The sequence below is a fragment of the Hirundo rustica genome, chromosome 23 (assembly GCF_015227805.2).
Source record: "Hirundo rustica isolate bHirRus1 chromosome 23, bHirRus1.pri.v3, whole genome shotgun sequence".
NCBI lineage: Eukaryota > Metazoa > Chordata > Aves > Passeriformes > Hirundinidae > Hirundo > Hirundo rustica.
The window spans coordinates 4,066,077-4,077,579 of NC_053472.1; the positions used below are offsets into that span (position 1 = coordinate 4,066,077).

General features: G+C 45.9%; 1 long non-coding RNA gene across 1 annotated transcript in view; it reads left to right on the forward strand.

Annotated features, from left to right (window-relative positions):
• The window catches only part of LOC120762645 (uncharacterized), a 39,070-nt gene extending 27,983 nt beyond the window's left edge, over positions 1–11,087 (forward strand). The window contains exons 3-4 of the long non-coding RNA XR_009208480.1: positions 3,619–3,810; positions 9,438–11,087. This is a non-coding gene — a long non-coding RNA (uncharacterized LOC120762645). The remainder of the gene's footprint in view (positions 1–3,618; positions 3,811–9,437) is intronic.
• Positions 11,088–11,503: the final 416 nt, after the last annotated feature.

Here is an 11,503-nt window from a genome sequence, read left to right on the forward strand (position 1 = left end):
CCAGACACATGGGGATCTCGAGCTATTGCTGACTAATTGATAGTTGTAGTAACTGCTATAGGCTCCTTAGATTAGAAATGCATGCAGACGTGTGTCTTGATTCAAACATTAAGGAACACACACACTCTCACTTACTTACACGGGCAGAAAGTCTTCATACTATTAGAGGTGTGTGATGGAGATAGCAGGACATAAAACAGAAGAGAGAGAGACACAGGGAGGGAGAGAGAGACAGAGACAGAGAGATGGCATGCAGCATATATACCCCTACAAATAGTTCTAAAATGCGTTTGCAAATGCAGAAGTCTTCAGAACCATCCAACAGTTCAGCACAACCCTTTTTTATCTCTTCTCCGCGGGACGTCTCCATCCAGATTACTCGAAAAAAAGCGGAAAAGGTGAGAGCTCTGCCATCTTAGCTCTGAATTCATCTGATTTCCCCCTTTTTTTTTTTTTTTTTTAATATCCCCCCCCCACCCCTCCCCTTTCTCCCTTGTATTCCTCATGCCATTGTCCATTCTTATGATGGCAGCCGCCCTTGCTCTTGAATGCAAGTGTCACAGCGGGAGCAAAAAGGGTTCAGGGCTGCATTGTCAAAGCCATGGTTGCCTATTGTTTCTTAGCCTTTCACTGCTCTGCTTTTCCGAGCCTCTTTCCCTATCAGTGGCCCCTGTCAAGGGGAGGAGTAGGGAGAAAATTGCAAGAGTTAGTCGTCCTTTTTATTGCACACTGTTATGATAAACAGCCCCAGCAATACATCCCACAAAATTAGGAATTATAACGACGGGACGGGGGGGGGGGGGGAAAGAAAAAAAAAAAAAAGAAATTTCTTTGTAGGTTTGCGTTTGGCGCTGCCCTTATGTCAAAAGCTTGGTTTTCTTAGGAAAGACTTTTGTATTGGTGTTTTGGTTTTTTTTGGGTTTTTTTTCTGGTGTTGTTTGGTTTTTGGTTTTTGTTTTTTTTTTTTTTGTTTTGGTTTTTTTTTTGCCCAGCAAAAAATAGAGGCAGCTGCAAAGTGAACAGTGAGCTATTTAGCCACAAGGTAAAAATTTCCTGTTGCTATTTGGATACTGATGCTTTTCAATTTTAAAGGTGTGTGGTGGGGGGGGAGGAAGCATGACTGAAAGCATTTCTCTAGCTGTCCATCCATCCATCCATCCATCCATCCATCCATCCATCCATCCATCCATCCATCCATCCATCTCTATTTTATGTTTTAAAGCAATTGAAAACGGGTTTTAAAAAGGCCAGGGAGGCTGTTTGCAAGTTGGTTTTATTTGGGAAAGAAAAAAAATCTCTCAGTGCAGGATGAGGTTTGTGTTTCAGCTGATTGAATCTTGTGCTGGGAGATGAAGGGGGGATGAGTGTCCTGCTCGTGCCAGAAAGTGCTGCTTTGTCAGGGCATTCAAAGCAAAATCTTGTCACAATTTCTTCCTTTGGTGGAAGGGGAAAAAAATAATATAGACAGGAGTTTACTTGACATTTAAACATGTGTTTGATTGTCTCGTGTGCACAGGCCGGCTCTGCCTGCGTTCAAAACTTCAGGGAGGTTACAAAGTCATGGCCTCGAAAGTTTTTTTTGTTTGTTTTACTGCGTTTGAGATGGAATTGCTGAGAGGAGAAAATTATTTCTAAAAAGGGGGCTGCCCAGAAGAGTGCAAACATATTTATGTGTTCAAGCTGTAAATATTTTACTCATTTCACTCTCTTTTTTTTTTTTTTTTTTTTTTTTACTTGCCTTATTAAAAAAAAAAAGAAATAACAAAGTGAAAGAGAAGCAAATGCAATTTGGTTTGTGCTTTTAACTCTTTCTGTAAATTTGAGCATCATCCTTTCAGTCCTTAAATTTATCCTCACTGCCCTCAGTGTACAGGATATTTGACAGTCCGGGGGTTTAATTTTTACAAGCCTGCTATTATGTTCTTTTGGCTGAGCTGTTGTATGACCAGAAATGATGGAAAGCAAACGCCGCGGACCGTTCCAATCCGCGCTGCTCGAGGCCGAATATCTGAGCCGTGGCAAACCTCTCGTGCTATTTTATCCTGTCTAATGATACCAGAGTGCTTGCAGGGATGTAAATATGGTTTAAATCTTAGAGAAGCTCGCAGAGAAATGCTCCTCCAACTGCTGGCTCCTTGGGCAGGGTTTTGGTTCTACTGCAGAATATCGAGTTGGCCGAGCCTCCCAAACGGGAGGTTTTGGTGGGAATTTGGAAAGGGGCCCGAGATGTTTCACCTGGATTCCCTCTTAACTCTCAGGATGCTGAAATAAAAGAGACTTGGGGACCAAAATTCTCCCAGCCCATCCTGCAGACAACTCGCTTTGCCTTTCCTCCCCCGTGCTGGTGCTTTTTACACTCATTTATTGTCCCGCACCGCCAAGTTCTAGGTCAAGTATGCGCCTGTTTGGAATATCTTTATGTTTGAAACTTTTTTTTTTGGGGGGGGTGTTTCTCTTTTTTTTTTCAAGAAATGATGAAAGAACCCTGGCCTTGTTTTAAATCAAGCTCTGAATGCAGCCGAGGCCACCCTGGGAGCACAATGTTTAATTTCCATTCGACATCTGCCTTATATTTACCATTGCAGCCCAGGGTCTGCGTGGAAGGAGCACTTATCGTTGATAAAAAAGTTTGGCATCTCTTTTGTCAGAGGTTGTAATTTCTGTTCTCTCAATCTGGACTGTCATTTTGTAAAATCTTTTGTCACCGGAGCTGAATGGAAAACCTGGAATGCGCAAGAGATTAAAGAAATGGGGGAAGAGGATTCAAACGTGCAGAGCAGCTCTGGTCGCTTCACTCTCTGAGACAGATGGTGCCTAATCCTGATTTTTCCTTATTCCAGTGTAAATTCCGCGCGTCCCGCTGAATCCACGGCTGAATACTGATGAATCAGGATCAGGCCTGGCTCATTTCTTTGCCTTTCGAGGCTGGGGGTTTATCTGGCAGAGCTTTCTGCATGCACAGCTCTGGTCCTGCACTCCTGGGGGGGAGATGCCCACCGAGTGACTCCACCACACAGGTGCCAACCCCGAGTCCCACCCCTCCCTCCTCCTCCTCCTCCTCCGTCCTGACCTTCCAAATCTAGGAATAAATATTTCAATTACTCGAGGTGTTCTCTTTAGGTAGGTCTGGGTAGGGAAATCTTAGAGCTGAGGTGGGATTTGGTGTGTCTGGGCGCTCCAGAGTGGCAGAGGAATGTGGTGGTGCTGGCTGAGGTGTCAGGTTTGCCAGGGAGGGAAAAAAGGGTTTTTTTTCAGAGCAAAGGCACAAACATTTGACCCCACAGGTGAATTTTGCTGTAAAAAGGGTGATTCAGGGGGAGAAATGTTCCAGTCTGATCTGTTTCAGGTGGAGAAGGGAAAACACCCCCTTGTTTAATTTTTTAAACTTATTTCATCTCCTCATTAACCAAAACAACTCGTGTTCACGTTGTGTTTAATATGAGAATGTAAAAATGTCTTTTTTGCCCCAGATTCTCTTCTGTAATCTGAGGTTGAAGTGCCCAGTGTGGTGTCAGCTCAAGTCCCAGGCACTTATTTCACTCTTTCTTGTGGGATTTCAGTGAGAAACACAGTTCTGTTCTACAAAGAAATAAATATATCTCTTTCCCCCCCTCATAGGAGTAACTTCAGTGGGAATTGCTCTTGGAAAAGAGGAAGGATCACCTGGATTCTTCTGGAGCTGGGAGTCAGGGCCAGAAATCTCCAGGAAAGACCTGTCCAAGGCACAAGGAGAAGATCTCACCTCTCCAGAGGCTCCATCACACCTGGAACTTCAGGCTTTCTGCACTTCCCCTGCTTGGAGCTGCACTGGTGAGTCCTTACAAGTTCTCACACGCAGAAATTGTGTCATTAATATCTTCATTATCGCTTCATTAATATCTGATGAGAATTTGGTGCATTAATCGGGGTTCTTGTCCCCTGCCAGTGGCCAGTGGACCACTGCACACTTGTGGAGGGTTTATAGAGACCAAAAATGCAACAAGAGCTACTCCAGAGAGTTGTGTCGGGAAAAGCTGAACCCTTGGATTACAAGCCTCTTGCTAATCCCAAATCCATTTCGTGTTATCACTTTCAATCACTGATCGGGCAACCCTCTGCCTTTTCAGGATTTGGGGATTTGCAAACCAGAACTGAACCACTGCCATGGATTTTGTGTCCAGCAGGCTCTGCATGCCATGGGCAGCATCTTCCCAGGGGATTGTGGCTGCTTTCCTTCTTCTTGCTCATGGAGTTTATCCCTTGATAGCAGCAGAGCTTGGCAGGTAGAAAGGAGATGTGCTTTAAAAGTGCAGGAGTCTGAAATAAGGCATGAGGGAACTTTTTATCTTCCACTGGGAAAAGCCTGCTTGGAGAGACTCATTCAGGCAGGGGAAGCTGTGGGAGAAGTGTGCAGTGAAAGACAGGCAATTACTCTCCTCATGGGAGAGGTGATGTTGGTTTTCTGGAGATCAGGGCAGTTCTGTGGTTAACTCTGAGTGCTGGCAAGGTTCTGAACGCAGGGGGTGTGCAGGGACAGCCTCTGGCCTGATGGAAACCATCACAGCTTCAGCTGGGTGCTTCAGGTACAGGGGGTGAGGCAGGTGGAGCTCCTGCGTGGCAATGTCAGGGATCTGTCCTGCTGGGGCTGGACTTCTCTGAGTTCAGACAGCTTTGTGCTGGCAGATTTCACTCCTCCTTCCTCAGAACACGTGCCAGAGCTCAACCAAACCAGAACTCTCTAAGTGAGCACAGCAGAAAACTTCCCTGTGACAATATTGGCAAGGAAGAGAAACAGGAGGTTTTTTTAATGGTTGTTGTTTCTTTCCAGCTCGGGTCAATTGCTCTGTTTGGTGTTGTGTCAGAAGTGCCTCATGGGCTCAAATCTGTCTTAATTCACATTTCAGAACATGATTTCCCTTTGCCACAAGGTGATTTGGGTGGGAAAACGATTTGTGGCACAACTTCAGTTGTACTTACACACCTGCAATGCACTCTATTGCTTTCAGCAAGCTGTGCACGGAATCCTCACTTTTGTTGACAGGAATGCCTTTTCCTGAGCCAGGGGGGTCGGTGTGGAAATGTTGGGCATGTCCTGAAAACTGTCATTGTGGGCATTGCTTTGTTTTCTTTCCACTTGCTTTGACTACGAAGGACTCAGCCTGGGCGTGAGCTACAGGTTTACAAAGGGAATTTCACAGATTGTGTTTCCACCCATTCTTTTGGTTTTCCAACTTTTTTTTTTTTTTTTTTTTTTTTTTTTTTTTTTTTTTGTCCATGATTTGAGAAGGGACACCCATATCTGGTGTCACCTTTGAGAGCCTGGTTGCCTTTTCGGTTGCTGCGGGACTCGGAGGCATTTAGAGAGTTTTGGATGGGATTTTGGGAAGGAATTCCTGGCTGGGAGGGTGGGCAGCCCCTGGCACAGGGTGCCCAGAGCAGCTGTGGCTGCCCCTGGATCTCTGGCAGTGCCCAAGGCCAGGTTGGACACTGGGGCTTGGAGCAGCCTGGGATGGTGGAAGCTGTCCCTGCCCATGGGTTGAGCTTTAAGGTTCCTTCCCACCCAAACCATTCCCTGATTTCTCTAGGGTTAAGAGCCCTTTCCAGGTCTTTATCAAAGTCAAAACGAGCTCTGCACTCTTGGCAGTTTTCCCACCCTTCACAGCTTTTCGTTTTCTTGTCCAGCTTCATCCCGTTCTATGTGGCAAAACCACACAGGAGTGAGATGGAGAAGCTACAAATAAAATTCTGGGTAGGATTGGCTGAGGTAACTCTGAGCACAGGTGGGACCCAGGCCCCTCAGGAATGTGCCAGTGTGGATTTCAGAGCAGTAAACCAGTTGCCAGTCATGTTCTTCTTCTTCCAGAGTTTACCCCAGCCTCTGTTCTGCTGTTGATAACCCCCCTGATTTCCATCTCTGGTTGATATTCCTGCCTGTGCACAGAAAATCCTGCCAGGTTTCTGCCAAGTCATCACCTTCTCAACGTGCAAATCCCTCCTAAAACCTCCCTCCTTCAGTACTGACCCCATGAAACGATTTATTCTTCCGAAATATCCGTGTTTTTGTCAGGGCTGTGGAGAGATGAGCCACCTCTGAAGGGGCTGGGTGGTATTTTCACTGTAACCGTGGTTCTTTCTCCTCATTTCTGGTTTTGTCGTGAAATAAGCTTGAGTTCAGGCATCATGTCAAGGGATTTTAGTTATTCTTGGGATGCCTTTTTGAATTCTATATAAATAATGGGAGATTTTTTTTAAAAAAAATATTCAGGGGTGCAATCTGCAGCTCAGGAAAACAAAAACAAAAAACAAAACAAAAAAACCCCCAAAACAACCCCCCCACCCAGCTGGTCTTAAAATTCAGGAATGGGGGGGAAAATCAAATGGTAGTGGTGATTACCCAGAGCAACTGGTCTGGAGGGAGGTGACCCTGGAATCAGATGGTTTTGAAGGTTCTTTCCCACCTTTCAGTGATTTCATGGACACCAGTGGAGGATTCTTTCTTGCTGGAAGACAAGAGGGTGCATGAGGAACAGGATAAAACCCAAAATGCTTTGGTTGGATCCCAGGAAGTTGCACCAGAGACCTCCTGAGGTTCTTTCTCACTTAGTTTGGCTCAGAACCTTGGGTGGAATCACAGAACTGATTACATTAATCTCTTTTTTCCTCCTTGGAGAGTATTACTTTATTAAATGGTCCTGAAATCTGCCAATGTCACACTGCTGATTGTTTGATAAATATGCATTTTTCTATTTGCATTAATTATCTTCTAGTAGGATTATTTTTTTTTTTCTTTTTAGTTCCTGCTTGAGTCCCCTCTTTGAATTATTGGGTAACATATGATAATAATAGTAATAGTAGTAATAATAATAATAGTGATATGGATATAAGCATATCAGGTGGCAGAAATGTTCTACCAAACCCTAAATGTCTCAAAAAATCTCTGGTACTGATCCTATAGGACAAGCTGTAGGTTTGGGGCTCCTTCAGGAAGAAACTTGCCCAAACTTTCTCTTCGCTGATCTATTTTAGCCATTCCCACTAAAATCCCCACCTCTGGAGCTACAGGAAGTGTCTTCTGCGCATTTTTATTTTTTAGCCGGTGGGATTATTGCTCTCTTTCCACACACAGTGTTGGGGAAGCAGGAATCCCAAAATGAGATGACATTGTCACCTGTCATCTTTTTGTCCTTAATCTGTGACTCGTAGAAATCAGACAACTCAATCTTGGCTCTTCAGCCTCTGCTCCTTGGTGCAAAAACCCTCAGATTTGGCTTTCTGGGAGAATTCCACGGTGCAAATATCACCCCTGTGAGGCTTTAGGAAACAGGTCAGGATCATGGAACATTTCTCCATTGTAAGAGCTGCCCTTAGAATATATTTATAAGGTTTTTATTTTATATATATATATATTTAATTTTTATTTTACAACTGTAGAAGCTGGGAGCAAGGAGAAAAAGATTTGCCAGTGTTTAGCAGTGGATTCAGTCTCAGATAAAATCTAAGCCCTTAATTTAAAGTAAAAGCTGATGAGGAGTTTTTCACTAAGACATTTTTCTCTTGAAAACTCTAGCAGCTCAGTCAGTTAAACCCTGGGAGAGGTTTTTTCCTTGCAAAGAAATGGAGAAAGAGTTCAGTTCTGCTGAAGTTTTCAAAATCGCTGGAAGAAGCACGAATACTTGTGTGTCATCTCACGTGATTGAGGATGATCCCAGAGCTTTGTGAACTTTCCAGGGGTGACTCAACTTTTGTAGGTGCCGTGGGTGTAAAGGGGAAAACGGAATGAGGAGACAGAGAATGGAAGGAATTAGAGGGAAGGAAGTAGGCAATCCAGTTTACAGCTGAATCCAGTAATTAATAAAATCATGGTAAATAAAAGTAGTGAGAGTTTAGTGTTCCAAGCCAGTGTTGGATGGGTGTTGTTTCATTTTGTGATAGAGAAATCTGGACTTTTGTAAATGATTTTTTGGGACCTTCTGGGCCATCTGGTTTGGGGACGGTGTTCAAAGCAGCTCAGACCAGGGGCTGGGTGAAAAGCCCTCCTTGTCCTGAGGTTTAAACCAAACTTGTTGTGGCTGCAGATGACAGGCTGAGCTTCCCAGAACTCGTGTTGTCCTTTCAGTGCGTGCTTCATCAACCAGGCTGTGATTAATTGCAGCAGGGCCGCTTTTAATTCGAAACAGAATCCCAGGCTGAGCTTTCCCTCGATGTACAGATCATATGTGGGCTGGCTGTGCTGATTTGTAAAAAAAAAATATGCGTTCACTATACATAATACCATATATTTTAATTGTTTAAATGTATCTATCCAATACATCTACTTCCAATACATCTACTTATCTATCTAATCGATGCCTATCTACCCATACAAATAAACATTTGCTCTCTGATTCAGCCACAGCCTCACCAATGCTCGTGTCTGTGCTGGCGTGGAGGGCCCAGCTGGAGTCACAGGAGCTCCGTGTGAGTTCAGCAGCCTGTGGGACGTGCCTGATGTGTGTTCCCTTCTCCTGGCAGTGCTGCTGGGCTGTGTCCTGCCCTTCCCTGCACAAAACCAGGGATTTGTGGCCTGTCTCCCCCCCCAGCCTCCCTAGGGACCACCTTTGCTGCCTGCTGAGCTGGGTGTGACCCCTGAACTCAGCTGCACTGGCTGGGGGGCTCTGAGGGGGGAGAACAAGCTGGGAGTGAAATGGGCTGCTTGGGATGCTCGGAGCAGGGCTGGTGTGGGTGCAGGGGTTAATTATGCCAGGTTAATTAGCTGTCTCCATGGAGCAGGGCTGAGCAGGGAGGGCACTGTCCCTCTGTGAGGTCACACCTTGAGTGCTGTGACCCTCACTGCAAACAGGACCTGGAGGGGCTGGAGCGTGTCCAGGGCAGGGAACGGAGCTGGGAAGGGGCTGAGGGAGCTGGGAAGGGGCTGAGCCTGGAGAAAAGGAGGCTCAGGGGGAACCTTGTGGCTCTGCACAACTCCTGACAGGAGGGGGGAAATTGGGATCTTATCCCAGGGAACAGGGACGGGAGGAGAGGGAGCGGCCTCAGGCTGGGCCAGGGGAGGCTCAGCTTGGACAGCAGGAGGAATTCCCCATGGAAAGGTTGTTAAATATTGGAAGGAGCTGCCCAGGAAGGTTTGGAGTCCCCATCTCTGGAGGTCTCCAAGGAAGGGCTCTGGTGGGGATGGGTCACAGGTTGGACTTGAGGATCTTGGAGGGGTTTTTTCCCAATCTTAATGATTCCATGCATCACTGGAGTGCTCAAATCCCAGAAGAACTGGCTCTGTCTTGGCTCTGAGACTTGGAGCCTGCAGCTCAGTTCCTGGAAGGAACTGTTGGTTTAACTCTGGAGGTCTTGGGACAGCTGGACAAAGCAGCTGTGACAAACCAAAACCAAAAAATGCCCCAGGCTGCACACTGGGAGATAAAAACCTCATGAACTACTAAAATAATTTCATTTCTGTGACATTCCAGGCTGACTTTAAGAGGAGGTGACTTCAGACATCATCATGAACTAATCCATCCAAAAGATGGGCATTGGTTATGATGCTCACTGGGTTTTTTACAAGAGGAATAGAAACAATAACCCAAATTCTCATCTCTTGCTGCTTCATCCCCTGTTGTAACGTCAGTTCGGTGCAGTGGGATGCTCCACCACAGGCTCTAGAACGGGGATATTACTGTGGTTGCAAAGGAATGTATGATTTTATGGAAAATTGTGGAATTACTGGAAGTTGTGAGTCTGTTCCTGGTGATTTCTGCACGGATTTCAGTGAAGCCCTAATCTTGGGAAGCGATTCTGGCCTTAGGAAAAGACTGACAGACACCAGCAGCGCATGCAAACCAGAAACACAGATGAGGAAATTCCTGTCAGGATCTCTGTCAGGTACAATTTAAGCTGGGATGTTTAAACAGAAGGAAATAGTTTGTGGAGAAAGCTCACGATGAGAATGCTGGGCTGGATCCTGGACTGGAAGCTGATTTAACTGCTGGGAGTTTTTCAGGGAGCTCCAAAGGATTTTTGGGTCAAACTCTTCCCAACACGTGGATTATCCTACCTCCACTTACTGACAGCGGGGTTTTCCCCTCTCTAAGCAAGAAGCTGCTGGCAGAACTCAGCCCCTCAATGGGCACAAACTGAGCCCCCTTTGGCAACCTGAGCATTGTAAAACTTCCCCAGGCTCCGGGTAATTCCTGTCAGCAGAGCGATCCCGTGCTCTGCCCGGCTGCTCCCAGCCTGAGCTGTGCCAGGAAAGGCACTGGCAGGTCAACAGCTTTCATTTCCTACCGAGTTTTCCTGGAGAGCTGAGTCCCATTCTGGTCTGGGCTGCGGGAGCAGCTCCAGGAATGCCTCAGCCCATCCCCTGAGCTCGGGTAATGCACTCGGCACTGAACCGAAATGATGAAGGAATTTCTTGTGATTTTATTGAGTTTGCTGAGTGCCGTGAGCTCAGGGATGGGGCTGATCGGAGCAGAAGCTCCTGAGTACCACAGATATCCTCCCTGCCCCTTAACAATGTCTTCTCATGCTCTTCTGGTTCCCCCTGGCTCTGGATCTTCCACGTTCTTCAGAATTAAGAATTAGCCTTGTTGATTTATTTATAGACTAGCACAGCCTGGTTTGAAAGTTGGAGAAGGGGCCGAAAAAGCAGAATTTGCTCTTCATCAACTTGAATATCTCCTCCTTTGCTCTGATAAACAGCTCAGCTATAACCAGAAGAGCAGATATGGATACAACATAATAGTTAGGATATAATTTATATTCTTATTAAGAAAAAATAAGGCAAAAAGCCCCAGCTAATTGACAATTAAGCTGTTTTGCAGTTATTTTATGGTTTAAAGTAGGGTGCTTGTGAATTCCTGAAAACAGCCATTTGAGAAAAGAGATTTAGGAACCTGTCCTCAAAAATAACACAACGCTTCAGCTCAGAGGATGGCATTAATTGGAGGCAGTTAATTCCCATGGCTTTCAAAGATTTTTTTTGCTCTTTGTTGATGCTGAGCTTAGTAAAACAGCCCCTGGTTGAGTAAAACAGCCCCTGGTGGAGTAAATCCCCCCCTGGTTGAGTAAATCCCCCCCTGGTTGAGTAAATCACCCCTAGGTTGTACTTTTGGTGCCTTGTACATGTGTAAAAATAGAAATAAAAAGCCTTGAGTAGTTATGGGATGGGCAAAGGGACTGTGTGATCATTCACCTCCATCCCCTGTGGTATGTTTTGTTTTGCTCAGGCAGAGGTGAAAGGCTGGAGCCTTCCCTGCCCTGGATGTCTGTCCAGCCCTCCTGCCCTGTTGTCCCGTGTTAATTTGGTCAGGAGCTCCTCCTGATGAGCTCTTCTCCATCCCCAGTGTCCTGGGCTGGCCATAAACTGGAATTTATCCCAGCCTCAGGTGCCCAAAGGGCTCAGAACTCTAAAGGTGAGCAGCTCAAAGTGGCACAAGAAGGTCCTGCTGGACCCAGTGGCCACAGCAGAGCATTCGTGAGCCACCCTGACTTTTCTCCAGCGGCAAAATTATCAGTGGGGATTTTAAGGACAAAAAGC